The 26302-nt window shown below is 46.2% G+C and overlaps 1 pseudogene; it reads left to right on the forward strand.

Annotated features, from left to right (window-relative positions):
• Positions 1-9274: 9274 nt before the first annotated feature.
• On the forward strand, positions 9275-13173 carry LOC144256097 (interleukin-36 gamma-like; annotated as a pseudogene).
• Positions 13174-26302: the final 13129 nt, after the last annotated feature.

Genomic DNA, 26302 nt, shown 5'->3' on the forward strand with positions numbered 1-26302 from the left:
TCCAGGAAGTTCTCACTGCCCTTGCTAATGATTCCTCACACCTGGCAGAGCCCTGGTCTGGTCTCCCCCTTTCAGAACACCAGGAGGCTCTGAAAACACCAGCCCCGAGGTACCCCTTAGGAATTTAGATACACAGGTGTCACAGTGATTCCCAGGAGCAGTTTATGTGAAATCCATTTGTACACAGCACAGAATCTACCACTTTTTTCCCCCAAAGCACTTGATATCGTCAAATAAAATACATCAGTGTCTTTCTCATTTTAATAATTTTTTGCCTACTTTGGACCAATACCCATGTCATCTCTGAAAGGGGTGATTCTTTTTGAATGTACCTGTGGCACCTAGGACAGTATGTGTCCTAGGAGGTGCAGAGTAAGAATTCAAAGTAGGTGACATATATTAGAGTGTCCCAGTTGGTAGATAGTTGTATACCCTCTAAATTCTTCTCTTCTTTAGCCAGCATTTCTTATTTGCATGAAAAAAATATCAGAAGGGCCAATAGTGCCACAGCAACTGCTCCAGCAGTTCATGAATACACACATCTTTGCTTTTAAACTTTTTTTGAAATAGTTATTTTAAAACTTGTGAAAACAGTAGCATCCACATATACCATTCATGCCCTCCTCGAGTGTTAAAAAAATTTAACCCTAGTATATGACCAAATCCAAGAAATTAACTTTGGTAAAATACTAATTATTAAACTACAGATTTTACCTAAATGTCACCAATTTTTCCTCCTAATGTCCTTTTCCTCTTCAAGAATCCTAAGAATTCTTCTGTCTGTTTACTTGTATCTTTTTTTGGCACTTTTTTTTTTTGGTCCTGGGGATTGAACCCAGGGACACTTTACCATTGAGCTATAGGCCAGCCCTTTCTGTTTTATTTTAGAACAGGGTCCCCCAAGGTTGCACAGCTCAGCCTCAAACTTTGTGTCCTCCTCCAGAGTCATGTTGTAGCTTCTCAGACTCCGCCAATCTGTAGCAGTTGTTCAGTTTGTCTTTATCTTGTATGACCTTGACATTTTGAAGAGTCTTGGCTGGTTTACACAAAGTCTCGAATGACTTTGATGTTTCCCCTAATTACATGGAGGACAAGTATTTTTGGCAAGAACACCACAGAAGCAGCATAATCTTCTGAGGGTATGGAATCAGGGAGTCCTAGTTCTGATGATGGTAACTGATCATTTTGTCTAGGTGGTATCTGCTGAGTTACAATTACTAAATTGTTAAAAAAAAAAGTATTATATTTCTCTTTGTAATTTATAAATGTCACAAGAAAGACACTTTAAACTGTATAATACTCCATTTTAATTTTTAAACAAAATTAATTTTAATTTTTAAATTAGGGTTATGATTATTTTTAAATGCCTGCAACTTCAAAATGAGAAACACATATGTTTTATGTAACTGATCCCAGATGCCGGCAGCAAAGGGCCACCATTAATGCTCACAGGTATGAGGTAGAACCGCTTGTGACTGAGCCCTGTGGAAGTTGGCAGTACCCCTGGGACTCTGAAGTGAAGGGATGTGGCCTCAGGATACTTTGTGCACACAAAGCCTCCACCAGAGCTGTTACTGAAACTGTGGGATCCCAAAGACCAGCGAGGGAAAAAATTGTTCACTGTGAATTTAGGAATCAACAGAGGATAGTGCTGTACTCAGCTCACAGTGTTATGGAAAGTACAGTAAAACATGGGAAATTAGGTGTCTTATTAAGGAATTTGGGGCCTGTCCCCACGTGATGAAGATTAGGGCCAACTTTATCTTCTGTTAGACGCAGAGTCTCTGGTTTGATTCCTAGCTCCTTGATCCATTTTGAGTTGACTTTTGTGCATGGTGAGAGAAAGGGATTCAATTTTATTTTGTTGCATATGGATTTCCAGTTCTCCCATCACCATTTGTTGAAGATGCTATCCATTCTCCATTGCATGCTTTTAGCACCTTTGTCTAATATAAGGTAATTGTAATTTTGTGGATTTGTCTCTGTGTCCTCTATTCTGTACCATTGGTCTACCAGCCTATTTGGTGCCAGTACCATGCTGTTTTTGTTACTATTGCTCTGTAGTATAGTTTAAAATCTGATATCACGATACCGCCAGTTTCACTCTTCCTGCTTAGAATTACTTTAGCTATTCTGGGTCTCTTATTTTTCCAGATGAATTTCATGATTGCTTTTTCTATTTCTGCAAGGAATGGCATTGGAATTTTGATGGGAATTGCATTGAATCTGTAAAGTCCTTTTGGTAATTGGCCATTTTAATAATATTAATTCTGCCTATCCATGAGCAAGGTATATCCTTCCATCTTCTAAGGTCTTCTTCTAGTTCTTTCTTTAGGGTTCTGTAGTTTTCACTGTATAGATATTTCACCTCTTTTGTTAGGTTGATTCCCAGGTATTTTATTTTTTTGAGGATATTGTGAATGGAGTGGTTGTCCTCATTTCCATTTCAGAGAATTTGTCACTGATATACAGGAAAGCCTTTGATTTATGGGTGTTGATTTTATATCCTGCCACTTTGCTGAATTCATTTACTAGTTCTAGAAGTTTCTTGGTTAAACTTTTTTGGTCTGCTAGGAATAGGATCATGTCATCAGCAAATAGTGCTAATTTCAGTTCTTCTTTTCCTATATTTATGCCTTTAATTTCTTTCATCTGTCTAATTGCTCTGGCCAGTGTTTCGAGAACTATGTTGAGTAGAAGTGGTGAGAGAGGGCATCCCTGTCTTGTTCCAGATTTTAGAGGGAATGCCTTCAATTTTTCTCCAATTAGAATGATGCTGGCCTGAGGCTTAGCGTATATAGCTTTTACAATGTTGAGGTAAGTTCCTGTTATCCCTAGTTTTTCTATTGTTTTGAACATAAAGGAATGCTGTATTTTGTCGAATGCTTTTTCTGCATCTATCAAGATGATCATATGGTTCTTATCTTTAAGTCTATTGATGTGGTGAATTACATTTATTGATTTCCGTATATTGACCAGCCTTGCATCCCAGGGATGAATCCCACTTGGTCATGATGCACTATCTTTTTGATATGTTTTTGTATCTGATTTGCCAGAGTTTTATTGAGGATTTTTGCATCTATATTCATTAGGGATATTGGTCTGAAGTTTTCTTTCTTTGAAGTGTCTTTATCTGGTTTTGGAATCAGGGTGATGTTGGCCTCATAGAATGAATTTGGAAGTACTCCCTCTTTTTCTATTTCCTGAAATAGATTGAAGAGTATTGGAATTAGTTCTTCTTTAAAGTTCTTGTAAAACTCTGCTGTATACCCATCTGGTCCTGGGCTTTTCTTGGTTGGTAGTCTTTTGATGGCTTCTTCTATTTCCTCCATTGATATTGTCTGTTTAAGTTGTGTATATCCTCCTGACTCAATCTGGGCAGATCATATGACTTAAGGAATTTATTAATGCCTTCACTATCCTCTATTTTATTAGAGTATAGGGTTTCAAAATAATTTCTAATTATCTTCTGTATTTCTGAAATGTCTGTTGTGATGTTGCCTTTTTCATGCTGTAAGCTAGTAATTTGGCTTCTCTCTCTTCTTCCCTTTGTTAGCATGGCTAGTGGTTTATCAATCTTATTTATTTTTTCAATAATCAACAAATGGGGCAAATTAAAAAATATGGGAAATTAGGGCACTGGAAAGAGGCTGTGGCACTTGGGGGTGTAGGAGAGCAAGGTTTATTCAGCCCCGTGCAAGCTCAGCGGGGTCCTCTCCAAAGGCTGAGCACTGCCCTTGTTCCTAGCATCTTTCAGGTTTCAAGACCTTCCCAGGCTAGTAGCCTCCATGTCATCCCCTTCTCCAGGCAGCTCTGGTTCCTGCCCCAGCTGTTGATGACAGAATTCAAACTAAAATGTTTTTTCTCAGCAAGAGAAATAATATGTGAGGTGAATAGGGAGCCTACACCCTGGGAACAAATTTTTACCCCTCACACAACAGATAGAGCTCTAATCTCTAGAGTATACAAAGAACTCAAAAAGTTAAACAACAACAACAACAACAAAATAACCCAATCAACAAAAGGGGCAAGGACCTGAACAGAAGCAGAAACGAGCAGGTTGCAGCTATTAAGAGAGAGAAAAAGACGCATCTTAGGAAGGAGTTGCTGCTTGGGTAACTTAGAATTACCAAGAAGAAATGTTTCAAAGCACATTATTCTGCAAAGAAGTACTAAATAAAACTCTGGGCATGGAACATCGTCAGCAGTGAGTCAATGCTTCCAGACTAAGGGGATACTGAAGTTCTGTGGGGACCTGTGTGCTGGTGGTGGCTGCGATGGCAGCCAAGTATAATGTGAAAATCTTCAAAAAAAATTAGAAAAAGGCATATAGGTAAAGAATAACAGCACCCTTGAAGTTCAATTTAAACACATGAAGCCATCCAAATCCGTTGTAAGAAAGCCCCTGTTCATCAGGAAAAAAATGATAAATACGATTTTCAACCAGTCACTCATGTGAACGGTTTCGCATTGATGGTGGCTGCCAAAAATTTGAAGAGATCATTGCTAAGAAGCCTTGATTGGGAATTGCCAGTAGGCATTTGGAGAGCAAGACCTGCTTTGAAATGTGTGCTAAAAAAGACACTAGAGTTTCCGATGCCCATTGCTCCTGACGGGAATCTGTTTCCTCACACCATGGCCTGCTGTCCCTGAATCTGTGTCTTCCTGATGGGTACAAACCCAATCTCATTTATTGCTTTGATTTGCATATTGCTAATTACTAGTGTGATTAATTAGAACTACTTAGATTTTCCAGGCATGTATGTATACTTTCTATCCAGTAAGTGCTTTTTATATCTGATGCTCATTTTTCTATAGAACTATTTTGTATTTTCCTATCCATTGTTAGGAACATCCCAAAGCTTTAGATATTATTTGCTTGTTAGGTGTGTTGCAAACATTTCCACCTGGGTCACTTGTATTTTTAATTTTCTTTCATAGTGTGTTTTGTCCAAAATTCTGAAATTTTTATGCCACCCAATTTTCCATCTTTTCTTGCATGACTTTGGCATTTTGAGCAATATGAACCACTAGGCAAAGGCTAAAACTTCTCTTTGTCTGGAAATTTCAAACCGTAGACATTTAATTTAGCATTTCTTTCTTAGGTGTTGTCCAATTAAGGCTTTTTATTGCTTTATCTTTGTTGTTGTTGCAGTAGGTAAGTGGACAATTTGGTCAATAGCTGTTTTGATTTTTACGGCAATACATCTCTGGTGGTTTTCGATGGTGTGGCTCTTTGTCTTAATTCTTCCGATGATTCTGTTGACTGCTGCCGTTTTGTTGAGTAGCTGTGGGGTTGTTACATTGTCCTTTATTTTCACATGAGGGAGACAGAAGATGTTAAATAGCACGTTGGCTCAGGTATGAGAGTCTGGGCTTGCAGAGAGACCAGCTTCAGGAAGATGTGAGGGACCAGCACCCGGGAAGCAGGTCTCAGGCCAAGGTTTGGGCTGCTGGAGGAGCAGAGCCTTTGAACGTATCACCATGTGGCATCAACACTGGGCAAGGGCTACACTGCAGAGGCTGCCCCAGGAACTTCCTTGGCTTTGCCTCAAGTCCATGGAGAGTACAAATGGACCTGCTTTGGTCTCCGTGGCTCATGGCGCATGCCATGTTGACCCATGAGTCCAACAGGGGCAAGTTCTGGCTCTTTTCTGGTGTCTTCGCCAGACCACACTGCCAGCCCTGGTCCTATGAAACTCTTGTAGGGTCTGGGCCTCTTTGGAGCCCCCAGGGAACTGGAGCCTCCCAGCAGCAAGGTCTGGATCTGGACCTGGGAGTCACAGATCCTGAGTCGAGTTCTAGACTAACTTGATTCTGTGCAGTTGACCTTCTTGAAGGCCACATAACTTTTGCTGCTCAACAATGCCCTCTGTTTTATTAGTTCTGATCATAAGCCTGGTTACATGAGTAAGGCACTGTGGACTGGCTATCTGTTAACAAGTTCTAGAGATTCCCATGGTGGTGAATGATGAAACTCTTAACCCTACCTGCCTCCTTTGATGTCTTCCCAACTTAGTAAGCTCATGAGCATGGGGAGTGAGCAAGTTAGCAGAGCTAATCACCCAACACTCATGGTTGATTGCATCACAGGGCTTGAGAATTGGAATCTGGACTAAAGGTTCTTTTAAAATCTTTTCCATGTCTTAAGAAATTTGGCCTTCTGAGTACATTCTGGAACTCAGTTTAAGCCAAGGTTAATGATGTGCATCACTGTCACTGTTCTCCACGGAAACACAACATTCACAGAGTCTGGTGACTGGATTGCTTTTTATAGCTGGTGTCAATATTGCTAGTCTGCTCAAGTCAAGCCAGGCTACCAGGTAACCATGATGTCCACCCTCCATTTTGAGATAAAAGTTCTGGTCCTTTTCATCCACAGATGGACCCTTTGCTCTTGGATGATGAACTCCCATGTTTCATATCTCCTCTTCTCACCATCACTCAGTGCTGTGCTTTGGGTAAGTTTTGCATGTGCGCCTCCCCCGCTCAGAGGTTGATGTGCTGGGGGTTTGGTTCCCAGTGTGTGATCTTGGGAGGTGTTGGGACCTTTTGGGGGAGGGCCAAAAGGGAGCCAATTAGGTCACTGGGAGCAATGACCTAGAAGGGATTTGATAGTTCTGGGGCCCTCTGTTTGTTTCAGTGAGTGTTGTTAGAAAAAAAGCAAGGCTGGCCCCCTCCATTTTGGCTTTCTGTCTTGCACACTATTGCTTTCACAGCTTCTCCCACTGTTGATACCATTCACCTGAGGCCTTCACCAAAGGCTGAGTCCATGGGGCCACCTTGACTTTCAGCTTCCAAAAATGTGAGCTAAATTAATTTTTTTCTTTATAAAGTACTCACCCTCAAACATTTTGTTATGGCAACAGAAAACGGAAACATTCATTCCTATTCCCTTTAATTTCTCTTATACTCTTTCACATTAAAGTTTAAACTAGGAACCTCAGAATGGATGCCTAGGTCTGGGAAATCTGGGAAAAGCTATATTCCCTGAATTCTAGGAAGCTATTGAAAGGAGAAGGTCATATGAAATAAGAGGCTGAGGCTCAGGAGGATATATATATATATCACCAGACTATGTGGGCTTTTGCAATCTTCACCTGGGCACGAAAAGTTCAAATTATGCCCATGGGCTTTTGAATCAATGAAAATCTGTCCTTTGGGTCCTGCAAGCATCTCCTGGTTGATCCCCGCCCTCTGCCATCTACCAGATGGCATGGGGTCTGAGAACCGGAGGTAGAGGATCCTCCTCCCTGAGATCCAGGTATTGATCCTATAAGAGCACTCACTTAGGCTCCTGGGTCCTTTGCTCAGGCCCGTGGCCTTACATCCGGGATCCCACAGCCTGCCCTTTTTACCTTTAGCCCTCCAACGTATGACGATGTGATTCCTTGAACTCAGTTACATTCGTCTGCAATTCCAAGTGCAGGTTCTCTCTTCCAGATTGGATCCCAAGGAAACAGAGACCCAGGGGGATTTGGAAGCCAGATGATGGGATCTTTAAGCTGCTGTCCTGTGGCGAGTGCCCCAAGAAAGGGGATATGTTGACTGAGGCTTAATGGCGGGAATGTTCAGCTGGGTGGAGGGGACTCCAGAGAGTGACACTGCTGAAGCCTGACTTTACATAGGCGTGTGTCTAAATTCATTGTCACGCTCTCCCATGGTAATTGATCCACCAAACTGGTAGGATCGGGCCTCATCAGGAAAAGGTGGTGTTCCTCCATGGGCAGGGAGGAGAGGCGGGATGACTAGTGGGACAGGCTGGACAAGGAGGCTCTTCTGGGACCTAAGGGACTAGCCTGGCTGTAGAGGGCCAGGCTCCCAGGCCAGGACATGAAGACGTGTTCCTTCTGGGGCCTGGAGATCCAGTCTTGCCCACAGGGTGACAAGGTAACTTGGAGCACAGAGTTGGGTGGACCCTTTGTCTTGTGTAGTCAAAGACTGAGATTCAAAGGCAGCAGAAGGTGAAAACCAAGTCTAACAATGTCTTAAAACAAACCTAAGTAAAGCTCCCGTAGCTGGGAGGACACCCGGGAGGGTGGCCAGTGGATGGCTACTGTCTAGGGTTTACGTGGATCCATAGGTTTGGGGAAGCCAGCCCCCTGCCCCATCCTGGATAAGGCACTTGGTGTCCACGAGGCCTTCAGGCAGCCTCCTGTCCAGTCCAGGTATTGATCAGGCACTTTTCCTTCTTTGGAGAGGCCAGGGACTCTGGGTCACATGTGTCCCAATTTCCTATGGACTGCAGGCCACGGGTGTCTCTATTTAAAAATAACTTGCAAGTTTCTCAGCAGAGGCCTGCAGTGGCTGTGCGGTGCTGCTCAGGAGGTCACCTGAGGACCATTCTTCTATCTGCCCAGCCTCATTTCTCCCTTGACATCAGCACAGCAGGAGGGCTAAGCTCCAGGGAAGTCCCTTAGGCTCCCCTTTTTTGGGAAACCTGGGGTCTGTCATCGTCTCTGCTTCCCGGTGGCAGTCACGTGGGTACAGCGTCTGTTTCTCAGGGAACCCAGAAGAGTCACACTCTTGCTGTCCTGAGTGTGACTTCAGTGGACCTCTCTGACCTTCTGGCAGGAGGAACTGGATTTCTTTCATGCTTTGCATTTGTCACACCCACCAAAGGAACCAGAGCCTCCCTCTCTGCTCATCCAAACAGATGACCCCGGCTTGGCAGGAGGCTGTCACTGCTCTGGGAAGCTCCGCGAGCCATGACCTGGTGCCCTGGACTTTTGGTAAGGGCTCTTCCACACAGGTGCCACCCACAGATGGAAGGTCTCTAACTCCAGAGCCTCTGTGTTGGGGGTTAGTGAAGGGATGGGGTGTGCCAGGGTGGCTCTGGGCCTTGTCCTGGGCAGGGCTCACTGCCTGTCCTTGGGGAGTTTGTGAGCAGAATTGCCCTGGCATGGGGCTCCCCTGGTCCCTAGAAATGGAAGCCAATGAGCGGGAAGGATCTCCAGGAGGAGACACCAGCATCAGGGCCTGTGGGAGTTCAAGGTCAAGGGTCATGTCTGGAGGGAGGGAAGGTCGGGAGGGAGGGAAGGTTGTGGGCCGGGGCGCTGGGTGGAGGGAGATGCTGCCAGCTCCCCTCCCTGAGGCGGCTGTGAACTCTGGTCCCGGAAGGTGGCCCATCTGACCAGAGCGCCATCTCAGGTCAGGCAGCCGGCTCCCAGTGGAGAACGAGCGTCTGAGGTACCAGTGTCCTGGGGAGGTCCTGTGGTTGTCTCCTGAGGTCACTGTCACTGTCCCTGCAGGGCCTGGCTGACACAACACCACCATGATGCACCCTGAGAGACAAGTTTATGGGACAGGTGAGTTGGGATGGGGTGCTTGAGGCCCAGACCACCAGCAATCACCTCTGTATCCTCCAGACACCCTAACATTTCTGTCCCTCCCTGTGTGTGGCCCTTACCACATGGCCCTTCCTGCCACTGGGGCTAGGGGATTCTGGAGGCAGGGGACCACTGCTCATCAGTGCTGGGTTGGCCTCAGCCAACCAAGCAACAGCCACCAAGAGTGACCAGGTCTTGACACCAGGTACTGGGGCTGCTCTCCTCACCAGAGCCCACAGCTCTGCTGGCAAGGCTGGGAGGTGAGTCACGTGAGTGTGGCCTGTTTGGGGGTGTAACCCCTGCTCCTCCTTATGGAAGTCCAGACTGGGTGGTCTTTCTTTTAGAGTCAAGAAAGCAGCCTTCGTTTTCACGTTCCTTCATTGATTTTCCCCCTTCCCAACGGCAGCACTTAGGCCTCAGACTTGGGAGGTGTCTGATCGGGATCAGCAGGTGTGGGTCCTGCAGGGAGAGACTCTGGTGATGGTTCCACGGAGCAGCAATGTGACTCCGGGTGAGTGGTCCACTGTGCTGACCTGCCCCTCACCCCATGGCCTTTTGTCAAAGTGTGAGGACAGACAGCCCGTAGCCCAGGAGGGTGACTGTATTTAATGACATGTGTTCTGAAGGAGCCAGAGGAGAGGGCTCGACTGCTGTCACCACAAAGAAATGATCAATGTACCGGGAGGGATGTACTCATCACCTGATCACGTCACTACTGCATGCTGTGCACATGCATGGAGTCGTCATATGGCACCCCGTAAATATGTACCATTAGTATGTGTCCAAAAGTGTGGCTTTTAGTGGGCTCATCTGGAAGAGGCAGGACTTCATACCAGTCTGGCAAGAAAAGCCAGAGAGGTTTGTTTTAGACTAAAGAAAGCAGGGTGCGGAGCCCCTAGGGCTTGGGAGAGCCACCTTCAGGGATCTGAGGTAGCTGATCTGTCCTGTGCAAGAGGAGTACCTTGTACTGTGTGGCCTCAAGTGTCTTAAAGGGACTAAGTGGGGACATCCACAGGAAGGCAAATTTCAGCACCGCCTGAGACAGAGCTTGCTAGTGGACAAAGCTCTCCGAGAATCAGAGGAGTGGCCTGGGATAGGAGACGGCCATCTCCAGATGTTCAAGTGCAAGTGTCCCAGTCTCAAGGGCAGGGTTGGCATCTGAGTCTCTGTTTGCTCCAGCTTCTAGGTTAGGGACTGCCACATGGGATGAGTGGGTGGTGAATGACGGGCAAAGGATGGATGCAGTGGTTGACAAATGGTGGCTCTGGTGTGGCCGACCACCATTTCTCAGTCGGGAAGAACTGTAAGAACCATTCATTTTTCCAAACTTCAAAAGGAAACCGATGCCTGTCTTCTGCTTGTCTTTACAGCCACTGTCACTATTCTCCCATCAAGTACCCTGAGTCCCTCGAGCAGGGCAGAGGGGTTCCCATCTACTTGGGCACCCAGGATCCAGACATGTGTCTGTTTTGTGAGGAGGTGGACCAATGGCCCAGGCTGTGGCTGAAGGTGAGGGGCGGACAGAAATGACAGTTTAAACAGCCAATGTTTCTTTATGAGAATTTTATTGGGTAAAAGGTTCTAATTTTAGAATCAAAACAGAAGTTCCCATTCTCTTGAGCCTATTGATTCCTAGCTCCTGAGTTTCACATGTGCGACAGCACTTCCTGTAGTGTCTCCACCCCTTCTCCTTGAGGATCCCTCTTCAATCTCCAATGTTCTCCGTATTTCCCAAGTGTCCTCTGTCTGGTTGTGCCATATTTCTCCTCTTGGACCTCCCGTCTACCCATCCTTGGGAAGCACATTCCACAGTGTGACACAATGAGGAAGTCACCCGAGGATGCTCTCCTCTGATGTCCCTGTCAACTGGTGACACGTGCTGTACTTTTAAAGATGAGGGTAATGAAAGTAGGGGTGCTGATGAGAACCGGGGCACAGACTGAGCGAGGCTGGTGGGGCACAGGGAGCAGGCAGCTGCTGGAGGGGCACCTGAGCTGGCACCCTGGAGGGGCCGATGCCCGGTCCTAAGCAGGCCGGGAGGTGGACACCCTGAACCCAGGCTGCGGGTGATGACTCCCGTCATCTCAGTGAGCAGGGAGCTGATGGGGGGAGGAAGAGGTATGGTCTAAAATGAGAAGGCGTCTTCCATTTGTGAAGTAGTAGATCCCTGCTGAGCAGGATGCCGGGCGTTGCCACATATCGAGGACCAGTGATGCCCAGGCCTGGCGATTCTCGAGGGGTCCCTTGGCTAAGTTTAGCTGGTGACATGATAATGAGGAAAGAGACCCAGGAACGAGATGAGGTGGGAGAGGGTGGGATTCGAGTTACTCTGGCCAGGATGTTCAGTGAGCTCTCCCTAAGAACAGGCCTCGGAGCTGACACCTGAGTCCCAGGGAGTAGCCCGCCGGGCAGGTGTGGGGGCAGAGGGTCCAGGCAGGGGACATCAGGACCCTGGGCGGGCACACCTCGGCATCCCTGAGCGAAAGGCAGAAGGCAGGTGTAGCTGGAGCAGATCAGCATTGGCGGAGAGGTCAGAGGTAGGGTAGCGGGGCAGGCGAGGGCCGGGTAGTTTAGACAGGCTTCCTGTGGATTTCATGGTAAGTACAACAAAACATTATGCAAGAAGTTTAAGCCAAAAGACAGCATGAGTTTACTTATTGTCCTTATTTCAGTTTAAAGCTTGCTCAGCTGCTTTGTGGAGAATGGCTGAGAGGGAATGGAGTAGATTCCAGGAGAACAGTTAGGAGGTCACCGTAATCATCCTGGCCAGAGGTGGCAATGTCCTGGTCAGCAGTGTGGGCAGGGGTGGGGGGCACCAGAAGCAGCTCAGTTTCGGAGTGTTTGGAAGTAGAGTCCACAGGCTGTGGTATATATGTTGGGAGGGAGGTCAAAGGAGATATCAAGGTTGACTCCTAGGTATTTGGCCACCCAGAGAGTTGGCTGAATGATGGAAAGTCATTACCAGAGTAAAGGAATCCCATTGAGAACTCCCTACTCAGGGTGGAAGATGCTGGAATTCTGAACCATTCCTGGGTCTCTCTTGAGGTCTTACACATGCATAATTTAATTAAAAAGCTTATTTTACCTAAATATTCAATAAATGCCCATAGAAACGTACACACATAGGACATGATTTCTAAATGCAACAGAGAAGGCGTTTTCTGATGGCTGTGTCTCCCTCGCGTGCAAGTTCTCTGATTTATTTGACCCCATATCTTTCATGTGTGACCTTTCTCCTGTGCTCAGCTATTGACATGAGACACACTCCCGCAGCCTGACTGTCCTTTGCTGGGACAGTTGCTCTCACCATTGGGCTTTGGTAAATGAGGTCATTAGCCAACTTTGCAAATTTGCATCTTTGTCCCTCAGTCTCTTGTGCAAGAAGAGCTCCAACTCATCATCCAAGGGCGGCCACCGGTTCGTGGACCTGACCCTTGTTTCCTTGCTCTGGACTTGAGGGTGGGGTTGGGAAGGTGAGATTCCACTTGGAGACTCTGCTGCTCTCGGAAACTTACCTTTCCAGTCCTGCTCACAGGTGGGGAAGGCTTTCTTGAACTTTGAGATGTTTATTGGTTACTTGGAACATTTCAAGCAACTTCCTTTTCTCTTCTTGGCTGTTCTGCCCCACCTTTCAGGAGCAGAATATCTTGGATCTATACAACCAGGTGGGGCCCGTGAGACCCTTCCTTTTTTACCACTCCCGGGATGGGAATACCTCCAGCTTGAGTCTGTGGCCTTCCCAGGCTGGCTCATCGCCTCCTCCCAGGTTGGCCAGCCCATCTTCCTCACTTCCGACCTGGGGACCACCAACAACACTAACTTCTATTTGAATTTAAAGGCTTGAACTCAGCGTAGAGGTGGCCGCTTGCTCAGAGGCCTTTGTCTTTCATATTTTGAGCTCCCAGCAGGACTTTGTGTCACCTCAGGGCTGCTCCGTGCCAGCGCAAGAGGTGATCTAGCTGCTGTCATCAGCTCATTTTATGGAGGAAGAAGCGCTGACCTCGTGGCCACTGAAGAGCAGTCTGTGACTCAGAGCAGGCAGCTGGGGCTGAAGGCTCCTCTCTAGCAGAAGCTACCCAGCGTGTCACCTGAGAAGTGGTGCGTGGTGTCACGGTGTGTGAGACCATGGGAGGCCCTGTGAGGAGTGACACCCTCATTTTCAGGTGATTGGCCTGCTCCACGCCTGATTTTCACCCACTTGCCATAGCAGACGTTCTTGCATTGAGCAGCAGGAGAGCCAGGATAACTTTCACTGAGAAACCCGATTCTTTGGACCTTTAGCCATGGGGAACCTTACAGAAGGATGAACACACCAGGAGAAGGGCTTTTGGACTCTGGGAGGAATGAACAGTGCTCCAGTGATTAGAACTGTCACATCGTGCTGAAGCACGAGGGTGGCTTTTTATTTATTTTTTTTATTTTTTAATGGTCATTCCATGAAACTGGACCCAAAGACACTGCCAGGTGCCTCAGGAATGACAGGGCATGGGGCAGAAGATGCTGTCCCCCACTGAACACAGTGACTACAGTCAATAAGTCATGTCAATAAACATGAACGTTTGCTGCTTAGACTCTTTTAAAGGTTTTAAGATTCTTACTCAAACAACACACCTCTGTGGTTAAAGGCCCCGTCCTCCACCCCATCCTCCGCCCTGTCCTGCACGCACCCGGCAGCTTCCATTTGGCCACTTTTTCTGACGTTTTTCTTCCATTTCAAGAATTCGCAGTTTTTGACACTCTCTTTCCTACTCGATGGATGGCATTTGCATCTCTACAAAAATTGCAAGCTCTTTATCTGTTTTCTACAAAGAAATAAATCCCAAGTGGCAAGACCGGTGCAGCCGCACTCACAGGTGTTGAGACGCCCTCGGAGGCGCCTGGGAGGTCAGGCCTTCTTTTTCAGGATTTGGATAATTTTTATGAATCTCTTCCTCTCCTTCAGCCTTTTTGTTTGTTGGGCGAGGGAAGGGAGGTACACAGAGTGCATGGGTTTGCTGAGGGGCACTGCATTTCATGGAACTGGAAGAATGGCAGGCTCGAGGCTGGGTCTTTAGAGTGCTGTGTGCTGGAATTGGGGGGAGGATTGTGAATCGTGAGAAATCAGCAACAGTGACCCCAGCAGGGCAGCAGAGCCAAGTCTGAGCCTCCTCACTCCCTCCATTGGGGTTGCCCTTAATTTGCAAATTTTCAGCAGATGATCCATCAAATGGAATCTCTGGCCTCCCAGACACCCTGATGGAATGATGTAATCAGTGGAATGTACTAATTGCACACTGTATTTCTAAACGCAACATAACATCTGACTCCCCTGGGTGGTGCACTAAAACCCCAGGGACCCACACACCTCATTAAAAAGCCTCTTCTAGAAACTGGCATTTATCAACTTCAAGGTGGGCCTCAGAATTAACATTTTCCCCAGGACACTAGGGAATACTGACTGATGGGCCAAACTTGGGAAATACTTTCCTGGGTTATTCCAGTGGAATTTCATGGGCAAAAAGACTTCGATTAATCATGCTTGGGATAATCTGTGAAATAAAGAGATACTTACATATACGTCTTGCTCATTTTGTTGGTATTTACTTCTCTAAGGATTTTTTCCCCTCTTGAGTGATTGAAAAGTGAATTGAACAAAATGACTCAAATTAAAAAGCCACCAAGTAAAATTTCATAACATTCCAAAGCTAGAAAGAACCCAAGCTTCCATGAACAGTGAATGGATAAATCAGTAGTGTGTATTCAATGTTGCTTAACAACAAAAGGAAATTGATTACTCATAGAGATTCAACCAGGTGAGTGTAAAAAGTATTGAAGATGCCAGACGCAAAGGGTATCTACTGCATATTTACTTCTAAAAAGTTCAAGAATGGGCAGCATTCATCTTTGATGATAAAAATCGGATGTGGTTGTGTTGTGAAGGGAGGAGGCAGAAGATTCTAAAAGCTGCCACTGAGATGACCCTGGTCACATCCAAGCCAGCTAGAAGCCACGTGGCTCAGCTTTCCTCTATAGCAGCACAGAAAGCCCCAAGTCATAGGAGCAATGCTTCCCAGTTAGTGAAGGGAAATAAATAATTTCTAGCAAACAATTCTGTTGACTAAGTATGAGTGGAGTAAACCTGTTTTTACGATTTGTTTTCATACACATTACTTGAGAAGCTGCTGGAGAATGAGCTCTGCCCATTTCTGAAGTTTAAGCGAAAAAAAGCAAAAGAGAAATAATGTGGACTCCTGCAGCTGGGACTCCCTCCATGGAGATGCTGGGGGCCTGCATCCTGAGGGCACTGGGACACCCCCAGGCAGCCAGGCAGTGCGATGCTGTTGGAGAGTCCAGGGCAAGTGGCTAGGCTGGCGGCAGGCCTGCGTGTTAGGAGGAATTGACGGGGGTGGGGGATGTGGGGGATGATGAATTCTGTAGAAAAGCAAGTGCAAATTAAGAACAACAAAGACTAGATGGTTATTCATTCCAAAGAAACATTAGATCATGCAGAAGAGGAAGTAGAGTCCCAGCCTACCATGTGGCCTAACCATTGCAATAATAATATAAACTCTGTAAGGTTATTCTAAACCTAGAAGACCCTAAAAGTTCCACCAGAAAACTTTTGGAACTATTAAATGAATCCAGCAAAGTAGCAGAATATAAAATCAACACCTGGAGGCTGGGGTTGTGGTTCAGTGGTAGTGCACTTGACTAGCATGCCCAAGGCACTGGGTTTGATTCTCAGTACCACATAAAAATAGAATAAAGGTCCATCAACAACTAAAAATATTTAAAAAATCAACACCCATAAATCAAATGTAATTCTGCATATCAGTGACAAATCCTCAGAAAGGGAAATGAGGAAAATTACCCTATCTACAATAGCCTCAAAAACAAAACAAAACAAAACAAAACAAAACAACCTTGGGAATCAACTTAACGAAAGTGGTGAAAGATCTATATAATGAAAATTACAGAACCCTAAAGAAAGAAATCAGAGAAGATCTTAGAAGATGGAAAATTCTACCTTGCTCTTGGATAGGCAGAATTAACATTATCAAAATGACCATACTAACAAAAGCACTATCATATTTAATGCAATTTCAATCAAAATCCCAATGACATTCCTCATAGAAATAGAAAAAGCAGTCATGAAATTCACCTGGAAAAATAAGAGACCCAGAATAGCTAAAGCAATCTTTACCAGGAAGGGTGAAGCAGGTAGCATCACTATACCAGACCTCAAACTATACTACAGAGCAATAGTAATAAGAACAGCATGATATTAGCACCAAAACAGGCTGGTAGGCCAATGGTACAGAATAGAGGATACAGAGACTAACCCAAAAAATTACAATTATCTCATACTAGACAAAGGTGCCAAAAACATGCATTGGAGAAAAGATAGATCTTCAACAAATGGTGCTGGGAAAACTGGAAATCCATATGCAACAAAATGAAATTAAATCCCTATCTCCCACCATGCACAAAACTCAATTCAAAATGGATCAAGGACCTAGGAATTAAATAAGAGACTCCGCATCTAATAGAAAAAAAAAAGTAGGCCCTAATCTTCATCATGTGGGATTAGGCCCCAACTTCCTTAATAAGACTCTTGTGAGACAAGAATTAAAATCAAGAATCAATAAATGGAATGGACTCAGACTAAAAAGTTTCTTAGCAAAAGAAACAAACTGTGAGGTGAATAGAGAGCCTACATCTTGGGAGCAAATCTTTACCCCTCACACATCAATCAGACAGAGCACTAATCACTAGGATATATAAAGAACTCAAAAAGCTAAACACCAAAACTACAAATAACAAAATCAATAAATGGGCCAAGGACCTGAACAGACACTTCTCAGAAGTGAAAAAATGTTCATCATCACTAGCAATTAGAGAAATGCAAATCAAAACTACTCTAAGATATCATCTCACTCCAGTCAGAAAGTCAACTATTATAAAGACAAATAATAATAAGTGTTGGCGAGGATGTGGGGGAAAAGGAACACTCATACACTGCTGGTGGGACTGCAAATTGGTGCAGCTAATCTGGAAAGCAGTATGGAGATTTCTTGGAAAATTGGGAATGGAACTACCATTTGACCCAGCTATCCCTCTCCTTGGTCTATACCCAAAAGACTTAAAAACAGCATACTACAGGGACACAGCCACATCAATGTTTATAGCAGCACAATTCACAATTGAATGCAGCTTTTCAAAAAGTTGCAAGACTTGAATGAAGGAATGAGGTTATAATAAACACTCCATATGCAATAGCTATTATGTAATTTTTATTGTTTTTAAGAAAATTCATTAAGTTTAAGTTTCTTTAGGACCTGTGTTTTTTCTGTGGTTTAGAACATTGAGGAGGTATGAAGAAATATTTATAACAGTATACCTGGGGTCTGGATAAAAGGAGCTAACACGAATCATCCCCCAGACGAAGAAGCAGACCCAGGACCTTGGGGAGCCCTGTCTGCCTGTCTCTCCTCCTACACATTCTTCTAACTCCCTGCCGAGGAACTGCCAAACTGAGTTGGATGAGCCATTCCCTTGCAGTTAGTTGTGGTCCTACCTTCTGTGATAGTCTTATCACATGAGTATGTGTCCCGAAAATGGGTCCTGTCCAGTCTGCACGTGTGAGCACTTTAAATGAAATCACAGTATATGTGCATTCATTCACCTCTTCTTCACACTCCTGGGATTCATTCAGGTGACATGTCCTGTCAGTTTGGGAGCTTTTCAGAGAAGATGCCAAGAGGAGTGCCCAGGAAGGACCAGGGAGGGACAGGGCAGGAAGTGACAGAGGAGTGAGAAGGAAGGAGGGTGGGAGGAAGAGCCCTGGACTGCGGCAGCTGTGACAGCCCCCAGGACGTCCCCAGTGGGCAACGGAGCCCCCAGCCACATCTGGCTGCAGAGGCATTACCGTCGGCAGGAATTCCTGGCACTGGACCCCCAGGTGCCCTCCCTCAGCCCCTGGCTGGGAGCAGCAAGCGGGAGAGGAGCCTCGGTGGGAGCCTGAGGCAGCCAAGACTGTGCAGTGGAGGCAGTCTTCCTGCTCTTCTCCTAGTAGCAGCCCCCACCTCCTCTCCAGAACCAGGGATTGAACCCAGGGCGCTCTGCCGTGAGCTACATCTCCAGCCCTTGATTAACGTTTGGTTTTGAAACAGGGTCTTACTAAGTTCCTGAAGCTGGTCTCGAACTTGTGATCCTCCTGCCTCCCGAGTGGCTGCACCCATTTCTCCAGCTGAGCCCAGGGCTTGCTCCCATCCTCTCCCTTCTAAATCCCCTCTCCCCATCCTCAGCTGTCAGGTGGCAGGCTTTAGTGACTTTCCTGGTCATGCAGTCAAAACCTTAATTCTTGAGGATCGTAGCTATTTGGTATCATATCCATCTGCTGAGAGTTGCTACACGTGTCCTTTCAGGTTACATAAAGGAAGTGGGACACCAAGAGTTGACATGGTTTTCACAATGGTGGCACCACATCCACCGTGCCCTCAATGTGAAAGCAGCTCTGCTGCCTCCTCATTTGGCATCCTGCAGGATGGCATTCCAGCATCCCAGGGCACTGGCACCCACCTGGACCTCGGGCGTACCTCAGGAGCCCATCCAATGGGCTGTCAAGTTGGATGCTTCGGGACTGACCAGTGGGCCCAGGCAAGTAGTAGAGCAGGCTCATGCAGGCCTGAGGCAGCCAATGGCGACATTTTTAGGATTTTGGTCGAGTCTGTGGGTAGTTTGAAATCGCCCATACTGGAAGTATTCACACTGTGGAAATTGCCAAACACCACACATTGGGGCTTTGTTTTGGTTTGCTTTCTGGAAAGCCAGTTATTATAGATTCTCTGGCACTCCACAGACTGGAGTCAGCAGCCACACGGCTCTTCCTTCCCTGGAGGGGGAGTTCCTTGGACACATGCTGTGTTGTTTGGGAGCCCCCTGGTTGGAAGTTATATGGGATTCATGGTCCATGAATTGAGACAGTGGTGAGTCTCAGGAGGCAGGAAAGGTCAGCCCACACCCAGAATAGGAATCCATTTCTGTGAGGATAAGTTGCTCTCCTTCTTAGAAGGATGTGGCTTGGTACAGCCAGCTGCTTCCACAGTGTTAGCTGGCCTCCTGGAGGATGGCTGCCTTATTGGGGGCCAGCATTGGCCTCTGCTGCCAGCAGGTGAGTCATCCTTGGCCAGTGGGAGTGTATTCCATTAGACCCACGAGCAGCCCCACCCCCACCACCGTCGCTCATGCTACCAGTTCTGGGGCAGCTGAAGACCACTTCAGCTGTGCCTTCAGTGGCCTTCCAGTGCTCCACCAGGAGGGCCTGACGTTTGGCTGACATCAACCAGCAGTCATCTTGTCAGCTTGAGCTTTCCTGCGAGAGTTAGCGTATGATATGGGTTCACACTGTGTGCCCACTCCCTTATGTCCATCCACGTGCTCTGCTCCATGCCATCTTGTCTTTCAGGCTCCTGACAAGCTGGGCACTGTCTGGGAACCTGTATGCATTTCCCCCTTGGGCCACTTTATTTCCATACCAAGTGAATGACCAGTGGCACTACTTGTAGATTTGCCCGTTAAAGATATTTCCGTTTCATGGTCTTTCAAGGCCACCCCAACTAGCCTGTGTGGCTGTGATGCAGATGCTATTAACTTCTGGCTGACATCCCCACATTGAAGTGACCTGCATACAGACCTTTCTCACCTCTTTCAGCTGGAAGTGTGGCACGATGTGACCATAGGTTGAAGCTGAGGGAAGGACACTGGTGCAACGTGGTGGGTGAGGTGAGCATCTGGGCTAACTGCTCATGCTTCACATACATGCCCTCCCTGCAAGGCCCAGTTCTGGAGGCTTCCTTCTTACTTTGTAATTTGATGGTTTGAAAGGAATCACCATAATGGACAATTCTAATAATTTCTTGGTTCCTTATTATGCACGTGTTCTGTCACCACCAGGGCCCAGGAGTCGATCAAGAACTATTTCTCAAAAAAATGTACACTTTTCTGCTATAGAGAATTCTTTGCTGGAAACATATTCATAGTTATTTCCTTAAGTCATCCTCTGCTCATGATGAATTTTGAGTTTCTGAGAACAACTTGACTTACCTTTAATCTGGAAAGAAATTTTGCAGAGTAGAGTATGGAATGCAGCATTATAAGGTATTATCTGTCGTCTGCTGGTTTCCACTATTATAGTAGAGAAGTTAGCTGCCAGTCTTCTGCTTCCTTGAAGGAAATATCTTTTTATTTTTTTGCCACTTCTACTATTTAAGTTTTGTCTTTGGTCCTATAGAAATTTTATTCTGATGGGTTTATATGCACATTTCTTTTTATTATTGTACTTGGGATTTTTTTTTTTTTTTTTTAGTGTTTCTTGAACTTGTAGCTTGGCATCTTATAGCTTGGGTTTTAGGATGTGTCAGCCATTCTCTTTTCAAATAGTGATTCTGCCCCATTTGTCTTTTCTCCTATGACTTGAATCAATGTTCCAAACCTTCTCACTTAGTTCTCCAAATTCTCTCCACATTCTTTTATATTTTCCTGCATTCCTCTGTCTGGGATGCAATATGTGTTCTTCTCATTTACTTTCCAATTTACTAACTCTCTTCTGTGTGCTGCTGAATACAGTTATTTACTTTATTGATTTTTTGTATTTATAGAAGTGCTCCTTGGCTTTTTCAGTCTGTCACTTTGCAAGGTTTTCTATTCAGAAAAAAACTTGTATGTTTGCCATTTGTTTCTTCAATGTGGTTAGGGTAGTAGTTTTAAGCTCAGTGCATAATCATTACAAACTCTGAAGATTGTGTGGGTATTCACCTGTTGTTTCCTTTTGTTTGTTTCTTTTCCTTTCTCCCTCTTTGGTTCTCTTTCTTATGATCTTATTTGCTTGTATGCCTGGTAATCTTTAACTACTTGTGACTGGTGCCCTTTAAAATCAGAGTGTTTCTGCCTTCCTCTAAAGAGGCTTTCTTTTGGCTTTTGATGGAATAAGTTTGGATTACATTAAACCAAATAAAATTTGAGTTCCTGACTCAATGAACTTGTGAGTCCTGAGGTGAAAATCCCTGTGAGGGTGTGTCTGCGGCCACAGCTTTCCAGTGATAGCTTCTTTGAATCTTTCCCCTTTGTTCGGTGCTGGGACAGCCCACTCCACAGTTCCCAGAACCCCGGAGAAAGGCAAAGGCGGGTCCAGATCTTGTGAGCTGTCACGGTCCCAGTTCAGGCACACCCTGAGCCTTGACCTCTTTCTTGTGCTGGTGTGACTACATTACTGAGCATGAGTGTGTGCAGAACATACAGCAGTTTTGATGTTCCTTTGTTTCAGATCATGATTTCTTAGGTCTGGGTTGGGGCCTGAGATTTTGCATTTCTGACATGCTTCCAGATGATGCCAATGCCTCACCCACAGATCACACTTTGAGTCTCGAGGATGTACACAATTGTGAAGGCTGCAAATCCTAAATCTGAACATGTCTTTCTAATATAAGCCTCTTACTTTTGCATCCTGAATACTATGTTAGTTTGGGTTGCTCCCAAGGCAGACTCTGGGTGTGAGGATCTCATTTGGGAGATGATCTCGGGAATGTCAATAAAGGGAATGCTAATAGTTACCATCATGGGTAACTGGTCCTGGGATCCCCATGGGCTGTCTGAGGAGCTCTCATATTGACCCACCAGAGGACAGAGAGGCTGGGATATTAATCCACCAGTCCCTTCACCTATTGTCAGAAGTTGTCCATGTACCAGTAGACTGGTGCTGGGACCCACCAGAAAGGTTGGGAGACATCAACAGCATTGTCTCAGCTTCTCGTTGGGGAAGACCTGATGTCAGGCACTGCAGGCTCAGAGCACTGGGGCACCTGGCAGCCTGGCTCCCTTCCCCTGTAACAGCATAGTGACCAGGAGTCCACTGAGGGGGACAAGCCCCAGGAGCTGGCCTTGCTGTGGGTGAGGCTCCTTTGGTGGAGAAGCGGCATGCATGGTAGCTTTGAGAAGCTGGAAGAGGGCCCACTGAGGTCGGCATTTGCCTGGTCTGAGATTGCCAGAAGATGAAGTGACCGTGGTCTAGGGCTGGCTAGCAGCTGTAGAGGTCTTGGGAGACCTATGCAACCTTGCAACCTTGCACCCGCTGGTGGATCCTGCTGTCAGGAATAACGTGGCTGCATGTCATTTGACATCACAAGAGGATAGTGATCTGCCCTGGGACAGTCCCATCATGTTCTTTTCCTCAAAGCCAGTTTCTGTGACACTATTTCCTGGTTGTTGGTCTTAAAGTCTCCTCCTTTTGTAGAAGGCTTGGATAAGTCATGACTATGCTACAATTGATATTTATTAATATAAATACTAAGCAAATCCCAGGACACCAGGAACAAGTGATTACCTAACCTGCCATGTAGTTCCGGCTCTAATGAGGCAGAACCTTCTTCCTTCCCTGGGTGGATAAAAGACCTGACCCTGGTGAAGCACCCGAGTGCAATAGAAGCCACAACTCACAAAGGCAGGGACACAGGGTCCTGCATAAGCAGGGAACAGTGATAGCCAGCCCCTGGGAAATCTGCTGACCTCTGCTTTCCTCTTGCTTCTGTCCTGTTAGGAGTCTAGGCCCAGGTGGAGCAGGAGTCGTAGGTGTGACTGCTTCTGCTGAATCCAAGAAGTTAAGGAAGCCTGGTACTTTCTGAGAGCACAGATTTTGACTGGGGTCTCTGTTGGGCAGCCCTCCAACCCTGGGTCACACTGTAGCTTGGGACTGACTCACTCAGCACAGAAACAGTTCTGGAGCTCAGCAGTTCTGAAGCAACACCACCATAATGGCCAAAGGTAAAGATCTTGCAAGGGCTTGGAAAGGGGGCACCCTGAATTCTCTGCTGCACACATTGGCATTTTGACTTTCTCTTCAGCATTAGCCTCGGAAGTACCATCCAGGAGGTATGTTCAGGATCTCAACCACCGTGCATGGGTTCTTCAGGACCAGATCCTCATGATAGTCCCAAGGAAGGAACGGATGGTTCCAAGTGAGTAGCCAAGGCCTGGTGCAGGCAGCCCCTTTGGCCAGTGCTGCTGTGGACAGCCTTGCATTTCAGTGTTGGTATGGTTTCTGGGTCTCCAGAGAGAAGGCCCCCTGTGGCCAATGATGGACAGAGGGTGGTCCTGGGGTTGTCTGGGACTACAGGAACGAGTCCAGGCAGGCTGAAGGGAGAGGGTGGAAGACCTTCTCTGTGAAACTGCAAAGAGTTAGACCAAAGAGTGGGATCTACCAGAAGGTTCGATTTTTGAATCCACCAGAGGCTGACTTTTATAAGGGAAGGAACTCCTCAGGGACAAGGGGGTGGCGAGGGACAGGGTGGCCACTCTGTAAGAGCTGGTCAGGCAATTGCAGCCTCTGCTGCTTTCAATCTCTGCACAGAGAGGCCATCTGTGGAAGGGGCGACGGATTCACACTTCTTGCATTGTTCCCAGTCACCGTCACCTTGATGCCATGCAGACACCTGGAGACCCTTGAGAAGGACAGAGGGAAACCCATGTACCTAGGACTGTTGGAGCCCAATTGCTGCCTGTTTTGTAAAAAGGACGAGGAGCAACCAGTGTTGCAGCTTGAGGTAAGGCCAGCAAGTGAGGGTCTACCGTTGCCCGACAGGGAGAAGATGCCCACCTGTCTTTCAAGGTGCTCATTTGAAGGAACCTGTGATTTTAGAACCTTTCAGAAGACAGCTCGCTATTCTTATGCATGTTTAGTTTTGGTTCTTTTGGGGTTGCCAAAGGTATTGTGAAAGGTATTGTGTATTGTGAAAGGATAAGAAATAAATGGTAGTGGTGTTTTGAATCCATTCACTAAAATTACTCATTTTATTCTACAAAAGTGATTTAGCAGGGGGAGGGCTGAGCCTGGACGGGAGCTGATTGCATTCCATGCTTTTGTGATGACGTCAGGGTGTATCCTGGTGTTGCATGTGACTAAAAAGAATTTTTGGAAAAGGATTTTGACAAGGAGAAAGGCTCTTAAAGTGGTTCCTGACTCCAACACACACACACACACACACACACACACACACACACACACACATTCTCTCTCTCTCTCTCTCTCTCTCTCTCTCTCTCTCACTGGGTAAAATCACCAAGGATATTTTTAGGCAACCTATCACAAAGGGAATGACTTGATTAAAAAAATTTTTTTTGAAATTGTTTGCCATTTTAAGTAAACAAAGATAGGTCTCTAAAACAAATATTTCAATAATTGTGATTTTTCCCATTATTTTAAAAAAGTATACCAGACACTCAATTCAATGATAAGATATGAGACAGTGGTTGTAAAGTTAGGGATGATTTTGTCCCCTGGCTTCTGGGAAGAGCTCAGAAACAGTGATGGCCAGGCCAGTCCCCGGGGTCTTCATGATCCTCATTCCCTGGTGTGAAACCAAGCTCTCCAGGCCTGCATTAGAGACTGGGGATGCAAATGTAGATGGGCAATGCAATAATAGAAATACCAATCTGCAAGGAACATGGGACAGTTCCAGAGGTGACATTTCTCCTGGGGCCCTCTTCTTACTCTTCAGGAAAGAAGCATAATAGATCTGCATGCCTTCCGCGAGCCTGTGAAGCCCTTTCTCTTCTATCACAGTGAGACCGGCAGGACCTCGACCTTAGAGTCTGTGGCCTTCCCTGGCTGGTTCATTGCCGTCTGCTCCAAAGGAGACTGTCTACTCTTTATGACCCAGGAACTGGGAAAAACCTACCTCACCGACTTTGAGTTGATTAGACAGAATTGAGGTCAGCCTGGGGCTTGGGTTGATTTCCCCAGTCTAGCTCTAAAGTGCTTCTGACACAAACATTGTCACACCAACCCCTTCAAGAAGGAGAGGTAGAGTTGCCACTACTGGGCCCAGTTTTCAAGGATGGAAATCAGGATGAAGGGAAGAGAGAGACAGTACAACCTCAGCCTGGGATAGGAAGAGAGAATCAAAGGTTGGGTTTTCCATCCAAGGATTTCTGGCTGCGCCCCCCAATACATCCATGCAATGACCTAGGTTGCTTGGAAAATGACCAGGGGAAATCGAGGCCTTTGCCACAGCCATCCAGCTGATACACCAAGAGAATACATAAAGTTCTTCTTAATGTACATGCTAGTAATGCTCCAACCAAGAAATGAGGATGGAACTCTTTTGCCTTAAATTCCAGATCTCTGGATTCTCTGATACGTCGCTCTGTGGCATTGTTTCAAGACCTTTTGGATCCCGACAGGAAGAAGCAACTATGGAAGTTTCCACAAAGAGGAGAGATCAGAAGGAAGCCGAGCCCTCGTGGGCTTGGCTTCCCCTCCGTGAAGTCTGTATTCTGGTTTGGTGTCTGTAAAGTCCTCACCTGAAGTCTCATCGCTCCACCTCACCAGGAGTTAAACTTGTGGAATAAAGTCTTTTCACGCAGGTGCTGTGTTGCGAGTGGGTGACGTTAATGGAGTAGCTGGTTGTGACATTGATTTCTTGCCTCACAGGGCACTTTAGCCACTATGGTAGGCTCACACGAAGTCTCCTGTGGCAGTCAGGGACCAGCGAGATGGTTGGAGAGGGTGATAAGTTCATAAGCCGGCTTCTCCCGGGCCCCACACTGGGTGGCTGGGACAGCAGGCTCCACCCACAGAATCATACTCTATACCTCTGTGCACGGTGGGGTACACAGCCACCGGAAACTGCCCTCTCTGCCCTGGCAAGGGTGTCTGGGAGCCTCCCGTGGGCTTTTCCTGTGAACTTACAAGCCACAAACAAATAGGGCTGTCCCTCCTTGTGAGGTGTTTATTAGGATGAAGACCTGTTCTTTCCCGTGTCTTTTTAAACACACAGTTTCTTCTTATAGAATATCACTTGAAACTTTATCCTTTGCAATAGGACAATTCTTCAAATCATCTGAATAGTCCCATGGTAATTTTTTTATCTTTATTTTTTTTTAACTTTCTATCATGTTTTCACTTTTCCCCAAGCATTGGACATGGATGTGGGGATATT

The sequence above is a fragment of the Urocitellus parryii genome, chromosome 7, assembly GCF_045843805.1.
Source record: "Urocitellus parryii isolate mUroPar1 chromosome 7, mUroPar1.hap1, whole genome shotgun sequence".
NCBI lineage: Eukaryota > Metazoa > Chordata > Mammalia > Rodentia > Sciuridae > Urocitellus > Urocitellus parryii.